This window comes from Clinocottus analis, unplaced genomic scaffold, assembly GCF_023055335.1.
Source record: "Clinocottus analis isolate CAN_PGR_092001 unplaced genomic scaffold, fCliAna1.0.p SCAF_13, whole genome shotgun sequence".
NCBI lineage: Eukaryota > Metazoa > Chordata > Actinopteri > Perciformes > Cottidae > Clinocottus > Clinocottus analis.
The window spans coordinates 2,611,529-2,630,516 of NW_027175854.1; positions in this window are offsets into that span (position 1 = coordinate 2,611,529).

The window sequence follows — 18,988 nt, forward strand, 5'->3', positions numbered from 1 at the left end:
GATGTGACTGGGCAGGGGTGTGTGTGTGTCTGTGTGTGTGTGTGCATGCTGAAAGGGTGAAGGGGGTAACATTGTCTTACAGAGTCTTTTGGCATCTCCTTAAAGGTCACTGTCTGCTGGTCCGAGGAGGCAGAAGCCCACTGGAGCACGAACATAAACAAGAAAGAGAAGTGGGCAGAAAATGGATTAATGAACAAATGTAATTAGGAGAAAGGGAAGATGGAGAGAGTGGGAGAGAGGACTCTGTCTCCACTTAGTATCGTGGCTCCTGCAGGCGCTTAAGTGCTAACATGACAAACAGATGTGGCCACGGCTGGCCAGACATAGGGCTGCACACACAAACACACCTACACATACACAAATGCACATACTGTCGTTCCGTCGCTGTCTCTTTCTCAGCTTCCTTAAACTGGACAGTAAGATCACTGTGCACAAGATGCAAAACAAATGTGGCTTATATCCAAATATTGTAGACAAGCCCAAACGCAACATGACAACAATGTGTGCACAAGAAGCAGCAGCAGAGGAAAGGTTAATGAACTGCTGCAGAGGAGACAAGACAAATTCCTTAAAGATACCTTAGGAACTAACTTTCTGTTTTGGAAAAATAACACAGCCTCATCTCTGTGAGCTTATAACAGGAATAAGCAGTCAAAGCAACAAGTTGCTGTAAGTTTTCAAGGTAAAAAATAGCTGTCAGAATTTATGAACGGACAATCACCAATAGATTCAGAAACAGATGCTTTACGCTATAATATACGGCTATACACCTGAACCTGCGACCTCATATTTTTCAGCCTTTGATCCATCACGTCCCTCCAGTGATCAGAGCTGTGTGCTCTTTACTCAGCTGTCCACCACTTATAGCGTATGTGTCACCTTGTCTGGACTTCAACATTAAACTGCTGTCGGTGTGAAGAGCATAAAGGGCATATTGCTTCAACTGACATGCATTCAGAGCAAAGTTTTCTCACAGCGATACTTAGAATAAATATTTGTGTTAAGGACCACAATGTATAACTTCCTTCTGTCTATTTTACAGCATTGTTACAGGAACATGAAACCTTATACTTTCTCTGACAGGTTTCAATTACTATCTAAAAGACACCATTAACTACTGCAATTGGCGAAATCAATACCTTCCCAGAAAGCATCCAAATCAGCATAAGATGTAATCAGGTCGGTTTTCAGTTCTCTGCCGGTATGGTTAACCATAAACACAAGGGGAATTTCCTGAGAGCATCATATTTTACGATGATCTGAAAATGAAATTCTATTAACTTGAAGCACTAGTTGAAATGTTTGATATAAAGAAAGAAAAAAAAAGACCATTTGTAATGCAACCCAGTGCTACGCACATTCTTTCCCTCCGTTTCATGTCAAAGGCCCTCTGTGCACAACAGCAGACACTAATGTGAGCCATGACCAGGGCTGGGAAGCTCCTTCTCGGGCGCACAACTCTAAAAAATTTTGAAAAAAAAATCAATTCAGCAGTGCGGAATGGAAACAGGACTTGCATTTTGAAGTTGGTTTAACCTTGCAGTGACACCTATTGCAGATGCTTTGAAATGGTTGAGAGGAATAGTTTCCGCATGGTGGGATCTGTAATTAGGCGGTACATCTGCACCAGCAGCAGCACCCCAGCATCCCCTCAACCTCCAAACCTGGCATGCTCTGAGCTCGCCGCTGGTTGGCAGCCAACACAAACAGTTCCCACTGCATAAATGTGAATAATTTTGTCGGATGAATTTTAACCGAGCAATTAGATGGATTTCAACTGATGATTTCAAGAGCGCTGCGCATTTGACTTCCTGATTGATAAGAGAAAGGACAGATCAAGGGAGACGCAGATACAAGCGACAGGACATGTTGAGCGAAGAGCAGAGACAAAGAAGGATAAACAGAGAGAACGATGAAAGAAAGAAGGGGAGGAGAGATAGTGACAGCCATGAGACAGAAATTTACAACCAGATCATCAATTAACCACTCCAATCACAATGGATCAAGCCATTAAATGTGCATTTCTTCTAAACGACCTCCTGGCTGACAACGACGACAGATCACGAGCTAGTATTGATGGCCGTTGGAACACTATGCAGTCCCAAAGTCTGAGAAGTTCACTGTTTGTCAGTTAATTCGGCACATGCGGTCAGGAACAAAACAAATGTCTGCCCTCTCAACTTACGTCTCATTAAATGCAATCCAGTTATTTCAAGCTGCAAGACTAATGTCTTGCGCTCTCAGGTTGGCATGTTTACCTTGCCCTCGTTTTTCTTGTGCTGAATAAGCACAGAATGTGACCATTAAATATATTGCTGATGGAGAGACAAGGGGATGGAGACATCAATATTAAAGTGAACTGGGGTTACTGCCGGCTGTTCGGCTATCCCCGAGTGACGTCATCTCCAAGTCAGATAACGAATCTATCATGAATTTAAACACACGGTTTAAGTTATGACTGAACAATTTTTTCTCTGACTTAATGTTTCACTTGCATATCAGAAATCCACTACTGCTCTGTGAGATCAAATGTTGTGATTTTAATTGTTCAACATAATAAAAACCTCTTCCCCAGTATCATTGCAAACAGCCTCTGTCTCGTGAAAAAAAGCATGTTGAACAAAAAAGGGCCCGAGGACATGGCATACTCTATAAAATCCTACTTTCAGCACCTCTGAAATTAGACCTAAAGTCGCCCCAGAGGGGCTGTTGGACGCCATTGACCAGGTTCTGCCCTCCGCTTGCTCATGACTGACGTCCCCGCCGCTTTGAAGTCCCTCGCCACAACAACACCAGCACCACTTCCTATCCTAGAAAGACCAAGTGTGAGTTGCCTCTATTCGAGCGCCAGAAGAAAAACAGGTTTGAGGGAGGAAAGAGGACCCACAACACTCAAAATAATCCAGATGTTTGCATGCCATGTTAACATGTGGAGACATGCGCTTGCCGTGGCGCTGCATTAATGCCGGTAGAGATCCATCTGGGGGGGGCTGATAGGCAATGGGGAAGTTGTGACAGGCCGTGGCACATACACACACTCACCCGGTCACATGTGCTAGCAATAAGTTAGCCTCGCTGCCACTCTGGTTCTGGGCTGAAGGCTCCGCTGCCGAGACTGGAATATTTCTCATTATAGGAAGAAAAAGAAGAAAACGTCTGAGAGAGAAATCGCATGCTGCTGTTTGGGTTAAGTCGAGGAACTTCTGCTAAATCATTCGGCAACAGAGATTTCTTTTATTCTGCTGAAATAAACAGATGTTAAACTTGGAAAACATTTATAGTTTGCACATAAGATGTTGTAGCTGGATGTGTGACGTACCATGTTATATATATGAATATGTTTTACTTCACTTCATGACAATACACAATTCAGCATTGATCGTTTCAGAGGAGAAAAAAACTTGAACTGGAGGATTACACTAAGTATCATCTTAAAGTCTGTTGATTGTTTTGTTTTGTAATAATTTATGCTATTGTTTAATACATGTATTGTTTCATTCCAAGGACAACATTTGAATAAATAACATTAATTAAAATACAGTAGAACAAATAAAACACACTTGTTGTAGTATAGCTGGTATGAATTTGTACAGTATATGTATTCTAGTCTTATTCAGAGACATTTCGTTGGTACTGTGTGTTATCAAGTATTATTACCACGATGTTCATGATTGACAATCTTCTTTCATTTTTTTTTCTAATGAAGTACTTCCAGATAAATATGTAAGTTATTCATATATCTTTAAAATTGTCTGCCTATTAAATCCTAATGCAACATCTATGGACTGTAATTATGCTATTTAAAATGTATTATTCTATTTGGCCAAAAGGTGCAGAAAAAGTGAATTATTAAATATTTAGCCACCAATTAAAGACTTAGTTGTGCATTGTCAGCATTATTTGTCAACTAACAACTGACTTCCTCGGCGGCATGGATAAAGTCTACTTTCCTAGCTTCATGCTTGCCCGTCTGTCTGACTCACTCTTCTTTGTTAGACTTGTTATTTTAAGAAGAGGATTAGTCACTCTGGTTTTGCATTGGCTGAACGCGTTTGTGTGTTTTGATCACATTACAGTATAAACATCAGGACGTTTCAGAAACACTAAGGAGTGATCAGTAAGATACGTTGTTCTGTGACTCACAACACGTCTCCGTCATGGAAATATACTTCCTTGTCATTCAGTAAAGCATGCAGAACACATAAAGCCGTTTACAATTTCAACTGAAAAGTACATTTCGTCAACGGTGAAGTAGTAACACTTCAAAATATTAGCGTTTCAAAAGGAAAGAAGAAAGAAGCGTGCGATAAGCGGAGGAGCAAAGAGAGAGGCGGGGGGTGTAAATGTAAAGATTGCATGGAATGCTCTTGCATGACCTGTAAATGAACCCCTAAACCCCACTACCCACCTGACAAAATCTGTTCTTTGCACTGACACATAACCGCAGAGAGCTCGCAGCCCGCATGCAGGAATGCAATGTTAAGATCACAATTGCTTCTCTATAGTCTTGAGAAATTCATATTTCCATCCCTGGAGAGGCTGCGGAAATATTATACAATCCAATAATTGAGTATCTTTAAACACTCGAGATCCCATATCATCCTGCTGTCCATGATTGTTTTGGGGCACAGCGGGATTAGTTGCAACCATGATACTCAAAGCGTTCACGAAGGTCTCAGAGGGGACATGTTTCAGAAGAGGGGTTCTTATTTTAGAAAATGAAATATGACTCATTAGGGTGACCAAAATTACTCTTTTACGATATTGCTCGTTTTTCTGTTTCCCATTCCTCGTTAGTACTTAATGATCCGAACACACCGCCTGAAAATACGTTTTGGGAGAGTCTCACGACGTGAAGTGTAACACCTCTCTGGTATGCAACACTACTGGCTTTCGGATCTCTCCTCAGCTGTCATCAGTGACACGCTTCGCGTTGAAACTGTTACTGAACTGACGTAACGATAGCCACGGTTGCACGGTTGCACGGTTCGAATGCTATTTAAGCAGCCTAATGCCCTGTTTGTTTTCCAATGTTCTCTCCCAGTGGTGCTCTCAATCCACTGAGGGTGTGTTGAGTGCTGTGATTGGTGTGTTTTTGTCTGTGTGTGTGTGTTCAGAGACACTCCCTCTCCTAAGCTGGGCAGGTCTTTTTCTATGTGTGTGTGTGTGTGCGTGCGTGTGTGTCTCCCTCCTTCATTCAGTCACTCACTTTCCCTCACTCGTTCTTTTCTTTCCCGTTTTACTTCCCCTCATAATGTCTGCTTGTTTCCTCCTCCTTTCTTCTCCCTCTCTCCTCCCACAGGGGCTGTATGCATTCCTGCCAGGAGGGGCGGAGGTGTCTGTGATCCGGGCTCGATAAGGACCAGGCCTCCCCTCCCAATGCTATACCCTCCCTCGTGTTCACCCTCACCCTCACCCCCTCCCTGGGAAAATGGATGCACCCTCCTCCCTGGCAGGGCACCGGCTCCCCTTTGAGTGTGCTGCCAGCCGTGGCAGCGGAGACTTAACGCGATTTGTTTGTCTGCCGCTGCGTGTTTGCACCAAACTTCAGCGCCAACCCCCATTACTTCTTCCGTGGATCCAGGGGGCCCGGTTAGCTCGGTACGGATCTGGCGTGAGGCTCCTGGAGGCCGGGGGCGGAAGGTTAAAGGGGTGTTAAAGAGGGTGAGGTAGGAAGGTGGGGGGACGTAGGGAGAGATCAGGGTCAGAATGAGTTTGGAATATGATCCATGGGCTGGAAACATTCAACGTTTCTTCAAAATACGCCGCTGTGGGCTGAACGTAGCATATGTGAGAGATAACAGGAAAACATTCACACACACACACACACACACACACACACACACACACACACACACACACAGCTATTTCACTAATCACTCAGTTCCCATTCTTCCTTTTTTTCCTGGTATTTTGTAATTGGCTTGCTTCCTGGTGCAGTGGCGGACAGCAGGCACAGCAGCGGCTGCCCAGTCGGCCCATTGATCTTTCATCAGCCCATAGAGTTAAGGCTGAAGGCATGAGGGAGAGGCTGGAGAGGCAGCCCCTCTTTTTATGGCAGCCCGCTGGAGCCTGCCTAGGATTGTTCCCTGTTTCCTCAGATTGTTTTTCATTTAGGGTGCAGCGCTGTGCCGCTCGGAGGAGGTGAGGTTAAGTGTGGCACACGTTTAGGAGAGCACATACCGGCTACGAGCTAGATAGCGCGGATGCAGCACGGGCTAGTTTGATCAAAACATTTTAGTTTCTCTGTGTGAGTGTTTGGGTTTTTGGCTTTATGAGTTTATGGGGTGTATCTGGATATTTCTCCCTGTTCCAAAGCATGGATTAAATGACTTATAGGAAGGCAGCTGATCTGGAGCCTAATAAGTAATTAGGGTAAACACATATGAATGTGTATTTTAGAGTGGGAGGATTTCGTGCTTAAAACTCGGGCAGTGAACTCGGATAACAAACAGGAGCTGCGTTAATTTAGTGGAGGAGATACATTAAACTGTTGCACTTGATAATATTTCTCCATAGACTCCCAGACTATTAATCAAAACCATTTTACATTAAGAAGAAAGGAGCAAGAGCTCTTAACGCAAATCAAATTTCACTTAAGGGGCTAAAATTACCTTCATTAATTTGCATGAAAGCCAGGGCAGTGGTCAAGACATCCATGTGATATCCAATCAGAGGGTCTGATCAGTGTGTGGGTGTGGTCCCTTGTATCCCCGACAGTATTCCATTGATCTGAGCTCCGGCGCTGAGCTGAAGCAGTGAAGCAGCAGGCCCTGAACTTGGTCATCTAACTGATATATGATATTAGGATCCTTCTTCGAGGCAGCTCCAAGGGGATCTGGTCAGAGAGAGAGAGCGAGAGAGAGAGCAGAAACAGACTTCAGATCAGCAGATCAATTTTCACTGGACCTTGAATATTTCATGTGCGGAGCCTTGCAGCATATACACAGATGGGCTAAATAACTGGCTGACAACCATGTCCAGTCACACACACACACACACGATCATACACTTGATTGTGCTTGCTTACAAATACACACACACACACACACACAGCCTGATCACACTGGAAATTGCTTTACTAATTTGTACAAAAATAAAAGGTCATGTTTTCCCCCTGGCCTGAACATACCAAATGGAGTAGACAACGTTGGCTCTTTACCGCTCAAACGGAGCAATAAATAATGACCCTCATCGTGAGGCCTTAACATTATGGGTTATGCTACAAAAGAATGTTTGGAGTGTATGACAAGTACATTTACGTGAGAAGATGTTGCACACACACACACACACACACACACACGTTTCACCGTGAGGAACGGGTTAGGGGAATCATGTCTGGATCATGTTTCTAGTCCCAGCGAACATGTGGTCGATGTGAGGCTGTGATACTAACTCAGCTCTGGTCCGAGCAGTGGACACAGAGGACGACACGCTCAAACAGACCGTTCAGACGCACAGTTGAGTCATACTTTTGCTCCTAATGGAAATGTGATCATTTGCATATTTTTGGGCAGTCTGCTGATCTTTGATGTTTTGACATGCAATTCCCACTAAATGGTGAAAGATTGTAAAACGTCGGAACATAAATATCCGATGATTTCAAAGAAAAACTTCAATTATGCCGTGTGTAAAATGGACAGTAAATCTAAGCGGAGTATCAGCGGCAACAGTGCAACGGGACCACTCGCTCTGGCAGCTATAACCCACACCTGACCCCTAAACCTTCACCCACAGAAAGGATGTTGTTTCACCGACTGTCTTCAAATACTTTCCTCTCGGAAAGACATCGGTGAAACCAGAGCTTGTCAGGCCCTGTATTTGTTTATTAAGTACGCTCTTGGACTGGCTTACTCCCAAGATGGCTGTAACTGAGAGATTTGTTCATGTAGACATTAGGGCTGGCTATCAGTGGTGAATTATTTATTGAAAAAAATCTTCTCTTCCTTGACGGATGAGGGAATATGTAGGGCTGCTCACAGACTCCACAGTACATTAGAGGAACGGTGAAAACACTGGTAGGTGTCCACTGAATTCATGCGTTTAGAAAACAATTGACAAAATCTCTATTTCTGGAAAATGATTTTAAGAATACTAATAGTATTTCTATACTAAGCCGTGACCTTGAGCACAATGTAACCGCCAATACATCTGCCGCAGCACACCCGTTTAGCATTTGAATAGGGAAAATAATCGGATTTAAAACTATTTTCATGGCTAATATATTGAAATTAAGTTAACTCTATAGGTCCCGTGCTGTGCCTTCCCAAACAGCTCCTAATGCCTTAACTCTTACATGTGTCCTGCCTGTCAGTGCACCCTCAGATGCCTGAATGGTGTATTTGTATAAATGCTATCTTCTAGAAGAATTACGATCAACTTCAGTGAACATATTCCCACTTACAGGAACGGCAAGGACTCAAGCAGTGGTTGCAAAATATGTGCTGATACCACAGGACCCAGGTTTTGGGCAATGATAGAATAAAATACAACGAACAAAAGGACACAAGTCACACTAAATCAGACAACTATACAAATTCACTTACCATGGACAGTTTTCCTGCCAGATTTAAATCACAATGATTTGTTCTCATCATAATAAATCACATTCAGTCATTCCCTCTGCACGCTTTATTATGTTAGTTTTTGTAGTCTGCAGCAGTGAAAGAGAGAGAGACAGGCAGCGGGGCCTGGCTATTGTCATTCAATGGCCGGGCCATTTTGGAAATCACCGCTCTTGATTTGCTCCCTCTCTGTATTCCCTTATGGCTGCACTAGATGGAAGGCTTCCTTTTATAATTCTCCAAGTTGCACATTCGCCACAGAACCGCCTCCCCATCCTTCTCAGAATAACATACACATGTCAAAGACTGAGTCGAATGTTTGAATGAGCCGATGATAGAAGTAAAAAAAAAAAAAAAATGATGAGGGAGCGTTAACTTTCAGTAGAATCTGCAACAACAGGATGCAGCTATATTGATAAAACTATTCAACCCTCATTCAAAATTTCACAACAAAACACTAGTTGGGCTTTCTCTGTGTAATTTACCGCTAGAGATGTCTATATATTGGTTAAAGATAAAAGCTGCTCCATTACCAGAGGGGACTAATAATTGTGATCTATGCCTGCTCACTCAGCAAATAATCAATCATGCTTATTTAGTGTGTTTAAACTGGGATTTTGCTTTAAACAAACCAATGTCATACACATTGAAGAGAACCCTTTAAGCCAATATGATATAATATATAATGTGCGGGTGAGATCTGAAATAAACTATTTTGTGGGATTTAATGTTATTACAATGACATATGGGGGCTTTTAAACTTCAGACCTAATTTGAATGAACTCACTCTGGCCCCGTGAGCCAGGCTCATCTAAACACTCTCGCATTGTCCCACGAAGAGCCACTAAAACGGGGTCCATGACCCATTTTTTCTCGAGTCCCTGCAAATTTCCAGAATATATAGAATGAGAAAAACGTTTCTGCTGTCAGTGAGTCAGCATCCTCACTGACAAAAAGCTCAGAGATCAGAGAGAAGAAGAGTGCAGCGCACAGCAGACGAACAGATTAGCAACACAAGACAACAAGGAAAGCTAAACCCAGGAGACATTCATGGAGGAGCTCAGACGCTGACAGCCGGGTGACTTGAGTAATTGCAGCGTTGATTTAGAACAACGAGCATGTTCAGACTTTAATTTGCAGAAATTTGCAGGCAAGTTCTCCACACTGCTGCGATCACACCACGGGTGATTATTCTCATCAATATGGCATGAAATTTACTCACAGGGAGAGAGAGAAGGAGAGAGGGAGAGTTGTGTGCAGGTTAAGATGTTTTTCTCATTGGTGTCCTGCTGATTATTTATCCACATGTTTTTTTTTCTCCATTTCAACACTTGAATGAAAGCTTATTATCTGGCATCACACTGTTATACTTTAACTGTAATAATATGTAGAAAAAGAAGGAGGTCCTTGTGAACCCAAAGTGTAACCTGTGGAAACCTATAGCCTTCGATAACAGTTGTTACCTGCATGTGAACAACCAGCAGGTGACGTGACACGCGTGATAAAGGAGAAAGTAAAGACGTATCAATCTTGTGACCCAGCACAGAGAATGCTGGAAGACAGGGCTGAAAATTGAGTTCTTCAGGCTGATTACCAAAGGCCTAATGCACTCATGACACAGTGTGTGCTCTAATGTGATGAATGTGTTTCAAAAGGACTCAGAGGTTGGAGAGCAAAATTATACAAGCGCCTTACTTCAGGAAAGAGTATCTTAAGGTTATTTCAACATGTTGTAACACTCACATGAGCGTAGTCAGTTATGAGAAGGAACACTGCAACAGGTAAAACAGAGGTCAAAAGAAGTCGGTATAGTATATGAGTGTATTTATGATGTCGGTCATGAAGAGGGGTCACATTTATGTGACATGTTAGATATTTCCAATTAAATATCCGAGCTCAAGCTGCATCCCTAAATAGATTAAGATAGATTAAACAAGCTGTCATGTTGAGTCTTCTGAGGGGAGCTCTGTGGAGACTCTTCATCTCGGGACCAATGTCCCCTCAGCAGCCTCCCAAGAGGCTGCGACATCAAACGGTCGCCAGTATTTACCGGGAAGCGACCAGAGCAAGTGTGCGTATAAATGGCTGAAGGAAAAAAAAAAAAAAAAAAGGATGACCAAGCAGCGTCTCGCCCTCGCTTGCTGCAACACGTGGCGGCTGGACGCGTCTTGCCTTTAGTGTGCAGGGTTCGTGCGCCAGGCGCCGAGCAGAGTAATCTGTTTACAGTGTGCGCGTTGATGGTCATTTTTTATGATGTTGTTTAATCCACGGTGGAAGAGAGGGGGTGAGGGGGGGGGGGGGCAGCAGAGCTCCAGACAAGCTGGCTCCAGTGGCCATCTCTGTAGGCTATAGGCTTCTCTATTTGAGCAGAGAGACAGGTGTAAATCTTCGCTGCGATCTTTACTCTGCACTCTCTGCGACACTCACCTGGAGGTAAATAAATGGTTTATGGCCGAGTAAATGAACCACCACTCTGGTTGTGTGTGCTCGCGCACAGAAAGAGAGAAAACAAGCCCCAGGCCTGCGGATGTCATTGTCGTGCAGTGGGAGAAGACAATATACTTGTGAACGGAATAAGACATGATTTAGATGAGAAATTTGACTATTAAAGCAACATGTTTAATAATGATGGAATTGATTCGAAGGTTATGTTTAATGAAAATATTCATGTAAAAGCTTGTCTCCAGAATTAAAAAAAATAGAGACGCTTTCATTTAAAAACTTTTTTGTTGCACTCATATGCATATCTATAGCCAAGAGTTGTACACTTTAATTGAATGTTATTTATAATAATGTATAATAATAATAATGTGTTAATTAAATATATGGGGCATTTAGAATATAAATATTTGTCTGTGTCGGAGGTGTTTGAAACTGTGAAAACTTGCGCGTTCAATTAATGTAAATGTTTTTTTGACATTGTCATGCGGCAGCACACGTCACGCAAAGTGTGTGCATGTGAGTGCGCAAAGTGTGTGCGTGTGTTTGCAGAGAGAGAGAGAGAGTTGCGCGGCTATTATACCAAAGTTCTGCAAAGTAGGTCTGTGCCACTTTTGATTAGGGGCTGTTCCCCAAAGATGGTTGCAGACATGAGATAATGAGGTCCTGTGATAACGCGGGTCTCCTTTAAGTTTTTCCCATGAATCGAGACTGTCGCCAGTCCACAAAACGACACTGTGCATCGGCACCACGCTACTCACTTCTCATTTGTCGAGCACAAAAGCTGATCCACCCCAAATCCGGGGGCCGGGAGCAAATCATATAATGTTCAGCCGTATTCACTTCTCCACTAATTAACTGGAATCCCACCTTATTCTTAAATACAGTGACCAATTAAACCGCCATGTATGCCAAAGGTCTCAGGGGCCACCGCCGGTCGCCAGGAACATTTGTGAAGGTCTGCGGCTTCACTATAGGCAATGGATCTTATTAGGTGGGTGACCTCGGCGAGGAAAGGTTACAGACTTTTTCACTGCCCTCGGTTGGAAAACTAAGATGTTTCCTAATCGGATTTTAATTGGTTGGTTGGGTGGTTGGTGCTTGTGTCCTCACGGTGAGCGCAGTGGGGTGTTTGTATTTCTGAGCGGATCCACACACGTGAAAACATGCTGAAAGATTGAGTGATTCTATCTAAATACAATCTGGAGGTTTTTAATAAATGTTTGTATCAACATGTGTGGCTTCATGTCCGAAATCAAATCAACAGGTGTCGGCACCTATTGGAGTTTATTCTTCACTTTGCTAGATCAACATCATTTTTAGGCTACTTCACATGGCCAGAAACCCCTCTTATAGCCTCTTTGTTCTACTTCCCTTGTTACAACAGGCTAAAATAACTTCAGTTCAACACTCACATATTTCATATAGGTTACTTTTTTCTTCTTTTTTTTTTACAAACGTTGCACAGATTCCGCCTCTCCCGTGTTTAGTCGAGGTTTCTCTAGAATCCATACGTTGAGCCAACCAGGTTCAGCTTACGTTCAAATACTCCCCCTCATTACCCCAAAAAACGTCTTTATGCAAAACATATGTACGGACTTCAATAAATGAAAGCACAGCTCCTAACCGCATCCTACTTATTTTGATTTTCATGTGGTTTTCGTGTATTGTCCAACTTAGTAAATACGGCCAGTCTCATATTTCACATGTCACAAGTCTCTGGCGACTTGCAATTTGAACATGAAAAAGAAGCCGAGGCAAACAGCTAGTAAAAGAAAAAGACAAAAAGGTGGCTCCGAAACGGCCTGACTTGCTTCACATTAAACTCATAATAGATCAAAAGAAAGAAAGGGCTGTTTTACTCCACGTCGGCGGATATAGCTCCATGCACACTATACGACGGTAAACTAGTGTTTTAGACCATTAGGTGAACTTTATTTATTTAAAGCTTTTCAATTCTTATATCCCATACAAGCTGCTGTCAGTACACGCGCGCATTCATCCAGATAAAGCTGCTGACGCACAGCATCGTGCACCAAAAAGCAAAGCGACAACTTAACTTGTCTTCAGTAGGAACAAATATAGAAAAATCATGAAAAAAAATCTGTGGAGGAATTACATCTGAAAATGTTTTTTACAGAGTTTCAAATTAAAACGTAAATAGTTGGCATATAACAAAACGTATAAGAAACAGTTTTACGCAGGAGAAATACCGCATTTATTAACATTAATCTATAAGTAGGTCATGAATATATATATATATTTTAAATCATATATTAATGTTCGGATTGAGTAAACAATTATCTGATAAAGTAAAAGACAACATATCTGAGCAACTTAACACAAGGCTGCATAAGAGGAGTTGCATATACGCAAACATTTTACGAGGCGTCATGGCTTCAGCGGTGAACACAGGGAACAGAGGGATCCATCCATCGCACAGAAAAGCATGTGGGAGATTCAATCGACCGCACTCAACTTTGCCGCCGCTTGAGTCTGCCGCACAGACTTCAAATTGTTGTTCTCGCTCCTGACCAAACCGTTAATTCACCCAGAAACGGGAGGTCAAGTTTCAGCAGGAGCAGGGGGGGAAGTAGCCTGCAACTCAGGGAACGTTTGTGTCAGAGCGCAACGCTTTCTCCTCACAAAGAGCCCTGATCTCTCCAGCGAGACATCAGAAACATGTAACACCTGTTGCTTTATTTTATAAGTGTCCTCGAAATAGTTGCCGAGTCGAACGCAACAGGTAAGTGAGACATTTCCAAATGCAACAATTCCCTCAAAAGGTGTCTAACAAAAGTAGTTTAACTTCCAGAAATCTGACAACAAATACCACAATTGCCATTTTGGAATCAACCTATATTTTTGACTGGAATATAAAACATGCTTACTTATATTTAAGAGTGAACATCTACATTCCAAACTGGATTTCTCAGTAAATGAAACGTGACAACAGATTTACATGGGAAGTAGAATTTCAGGGTTCTCTAAAAATATTGACAACTGTCTGAAATTATTATTTACCTTTTACTAAACTTCTGTTGAAGTTTCAGCACTTAATTGCAAGGTGACAAAATATACTGGTTATGGTGTTAATTCTTCAGTTGCTGCTTCACCTGAACAGGGTAAAACAAACAAGTGGGCTCGAGCTGCAGCGAAATCCTCACTGAAAAGGCTGGATTATGGGCTCAGGCCTGCACACAGCACCTGTGGGGAGTGGCTGCAGAATCGTTCCCAAAATAACCCAGAAAACTCCTGCCAGCAGGTTTGCAACAAGGTTGAACAGGAAAAAAAAGAGGACAGACCACCTGAGGGCCGAATCCAGGAAGACTTGCCTTACCTTGAGGGGAACTGACACCTATGTGAGTTTTTACAAGGTCATTTAGAGATGGGGTACTGCAGTTTATGTAGCATAACTGTGCAGCAAAATTCCTTAACTGCTTTTAAGGAGCTCCCTTGAAGCCACAGTCCCAGCTTTGGTGCATGTGAGCACGAGTACGATGCCTAAAACCCTTCCCATTTCCTATTGAAGGTCTATCATAGTACTTACCAGGGATTTACTTTAAAGATCGCTATTGCACTTGATCCATTTACCTCAATCTCCATGCTCGTAACAAAATGTCTGATTGTGGGGCAGAAAGACATAAAAGACATGTACTCAACCGTCCCGTCGCTGGAAATCAGTGCTGGTTTCTTTTACCCAGCCTTTCAGACAGCATGGCACTTGCTTTTCCGCCTATGGTTTTCCATTTCAAAGCCCCATGTCTCCATGTAAATACCAAAACACAGTAATCCAATCTGACCCCATTGCAAATTTTCCAGAAACTATCGGGGGGTTGTGGGGTTGACATGAGCCACACACTTATCCCACTTAACCTCCAGAGGGAAGCCACCCTAACCCCTCACAGCACAAGATTCCCTTGGCGGAGGAATGCTCTGCTTTATACCACTCTCCTCTTAAAAGCACTGGGTCGTGAGGTTGGACTCGATGGTGAAACCTTAACAACTTCGTGAGACTGCAAAGCCAAAGCAGCTCAAAGCCGATGCCGATGGTGGGGAAGCTAAACGGACCGCAGATATCCACATCGGGGCACCTCCCTGCCCGCTGCACGGCACAGAATCAAATCCTTTTTGGATTCAAACCCCAAATTGTCTCGAACCGATGCCTCTCGCGAACATAGCGGGGACACACTTAACCCGCGCTGACTTGATGACAAATAACCTGAGAATGTGTCTGTTTCCCATCCGCCATTGTTTGCATCTAAGCATGTAAAACTGGTTTCGATATGGTTCTCAGAACATAAAGCGAACGATGCTTATCTCCCATGTTGCCGAGCGGCGGCGGGTAAGGCAAGCTAAGGATTTCTTGACACATGGTCCACATCTGAGGCATTTATACCGCGAGCGTCGTGATCACACAGCTTGTAGCTGCAGAGAAAGCCTGACGGCTGTTTATGGGGTTGAGCAGACAAATCTCCTGCATTATGCTCTACAGGTGGTGCATGCCACTGGACTGGTTTGCAGTAACAGAGCTGCATACAATGTACCTTGCAGCTGCTCAGTCCATACTCTATTCTACAGCTCCAGGTGATAATGAGCTCGTTTTACGTGAATACGAACCATTAAGCAAGCGTTTAGTGGGCTTCTGGTCAGACAATGTAATGCAAACTTCTTTATGAACAAAACACATATGCGACGTGATTTGTGACCCAAATATACCTCAATGCATGTAGCCTTCGTATTTACAACGAGCAGAAGCTTTTTAGTTATAATCCAGAAATAACTCATGATGATGTGTATAATTTCAAAATATCTTGTGAACTGTGGCACAGATTTGACTTGGTGTCAATCAATGTGTGACCAAGTTATTTAAACTCTGTGAGGTCTTTCAGTTGTTAAAAGAGATTAATATGGCCTTGTTACCATCCATAGTGCCGTATATAATGGATCCAACGAAAGCAAAACATGTATTTCTTCACTTTTCAGGTGCTTCTCTGGTAGTAATGGGAAAGTCACTTTTGATGAACAATCCAGCACATTGCCATTTCCCTTGTCAATCTGTGTTGCTAACAATAAGCACATCCCCTAATAAACTAAAATAGTTTTTCATCAATAAATGTGTGTGTAATTCTGGAAAGTGCGTTTTACAATCTGTGCCTTTTTCGGGCAATATGGATGGCCTCAATGGATCAATTTTAGCCCCACATAAATGTTAAATTTATAGGTAAATGGTTTGCATTCAGAAAGTCATTACTTTGTCAATTGAACGTCTCCCCCTCCACTTTGTGTCGGGATGTCTATAATGAAGTTTGGAGTCATTATAGTAGTTGAATATACTAATCTTGTGATGTTTCCTTTCCCTATCATGTTGTGTTAGGGCTGACGACTCTCACCGGACAATCTCCTCCATTCAGGAGCGGTGCCACCAAGTCTGTCCTTGCTTATCATTAACAATCTGCAAATAAACAGGACAGCATACATTACATCACTTGCAGCTCCATGATCAATTCCAAGAATGCCTTTGAAGCTTTGCTTAATGAACCTACACAGTGTAGCTGTTGTGTGAAGTGGGGGCAGCGAGGCTTCGTAACCCATGACCTTAATGCAGTTTTTCTTCATTGATAATATTGGGAGGTTAGCAAAGGGGGTAAATAGTAAGACTATTCAATAAAACCACAGCGGAGTTGAAATGAACTGCACAGAATCACGTGAAAAGGGGCTGCTTTTCCACTTAAACGCTGACATCTTAGAGCACATTCTTTGAGGATAACTAATAGTGAGGAGAGTACTGCGTGACGCTTTTATATCAGACAAAACACAAGCTGGAGTGCCAGAAATCACGACCCACGTGGAACGAGCCTGTCCAGTCAAATATAGTGCGCCTTTTGATTTTGATAAGCATAATTTCTGTATATGTATAAAAAGAGAAGCGCTGACAAAGTTGGCTTCATCAATCAGTAGTGTCAGCTCAGACCTTTTTATGGCCTCTTGGAGTCCCTGAGAGCCCTAACCCTGTAAAAGTTTATATAGTGTATTGACTATTCTCTACTTGCTTAGCTAATGAAGCCAGCTTGGCCACAGACACTGAAAGGCGGCCGCCGTGTCAACACTGCTTCCTATTTGATGACACCTGCCACTAAATTGAAATGTGCTGCTAATGGGGGTGAGTGTTTAAAGAAGAATAAGCCTCAGTAATTGACACAGGCCTGACCTCACGCACACAAAGAAAAGGTTGGAAGGTCCCACGTAGGCTGGTAAAAAAAAAAAAAGCAGTATATCTTCGCAGCATGTAAAGGTTTAGCCACCATGGCGTTCGCTCCACTGTTAGATGGCTATTCAGTGGGATGCTGCTGTGACTTATCAACAGCTATCGTATTTGTTTCCTCCAGCAAATCAATAACACGCAACACATAAGCCGAATATCCTTGTGCATCTCCCCTGGGCAATATGCATGCAGACCACTCCAATTTACACATGTGCACACACACACACACACACACACACACACACACACACACACACACACACACACATATATATATATATATATATATATATATATATATATATATATATATATATATATATATATATATATATATATACACGGACACACACACACACACACATAGGTGTTCTATAGACAACGCATTCTAGCTAAATCTATTATGGAGAGAGCTCTGTGACAGGTAAACATCTGCTCCAGTGACCAAAACAAGCATTAAGACTTGCATGCATGAGCAGTGCTGAATGGCGTTGATGCCGTCAGGGGGTCCCAGTATGAGGCATTTACTGACCATTACAAGCTCCGAACTTCAAAACAATATTAAGGCTTCCATTTTCCTAACAAGCAGGGTGCAACACGTATAGCCTTCATTGCAACCTTTTTAATGTTTAAAATATCTTCAGAATAAATACCACTTTACAGATGCATTGACATTTGTAGACAACTGGTGCAAAACATTAAACGGAGCACGACGTCAGGCCCGTGCAGCTTGTCGTGTGAGGATTCGCTCTGCATGGTCCCCCCTCAAGGACTTTGAGATCACCCACCGCTTTGGTCCCCGTCTGGATTCATGGAGACAGACAATTGACTGAGAATTGATGGTCAATGTTTGTCCAAAGCTGCTGACTGGCCACAGCATTCTAGTTTACTTGTGAATTTGTGGTTAAATGGTATTTTAGGGAGCACTAGAGCGTGGCTTGGCGCATCTCGTCGACGCCTTGCAATGAGCCACTTTCTGTTTATCCAATAGTGAGTCACAGCAGGTAATATTAATTCTAACATAATTATGCTATTTGCTTCATTGTTAGGGTGTGGGACAATAGAGCGCTGTATTATAATGCACAGAGCCAAAAGCCTTTGCTCAGATGTAATTGCGAATTGTATTACCCGATGACACGTGCAGCAGCCTGAGCAAGTGTCGAAACAGGAACTCAAATGGAATTGTTTCCGAGAGACAGTTGTGCTGGGAAAATGTGCTATATTTAACAACAGAATTGATTGGTATGACTCAAAACAGAGACGTTTTGATACCAGAAGGGACAAAACACCAGCACCAGTGAACGCATCGTTGTTGGCTCTGCTGCTCCGCTTGTGTGTGCGCAAGATGATGATGTGGAATTATGCTCTTCTTATAAATTATTATAAAACACCACTTCAAAGTCAAAATTTAAATATCAGCTAAAGGCAATTTGACACTCATCAAATAGGCTTCTTGAGCTCCCCGTGTTTCATCCATGTTGAGCTAAATACATTTTTGTTTTAAAACACGCAGACGCATAACTCTTCACTCACATGGACTCAAATACAAATTGAGAAAGAAAAGTTAAACGTTGAACTAATAACAATATACTAGAAAATAATAAATGAAATTTACATCTACATGAAGTTGAACAAAGACAAATAAACCAGGTTAAATATTTCAACGACTGGACGTGTTAGCGACAGCATAACCATCTTATAAACATTATCATCCCGTCAC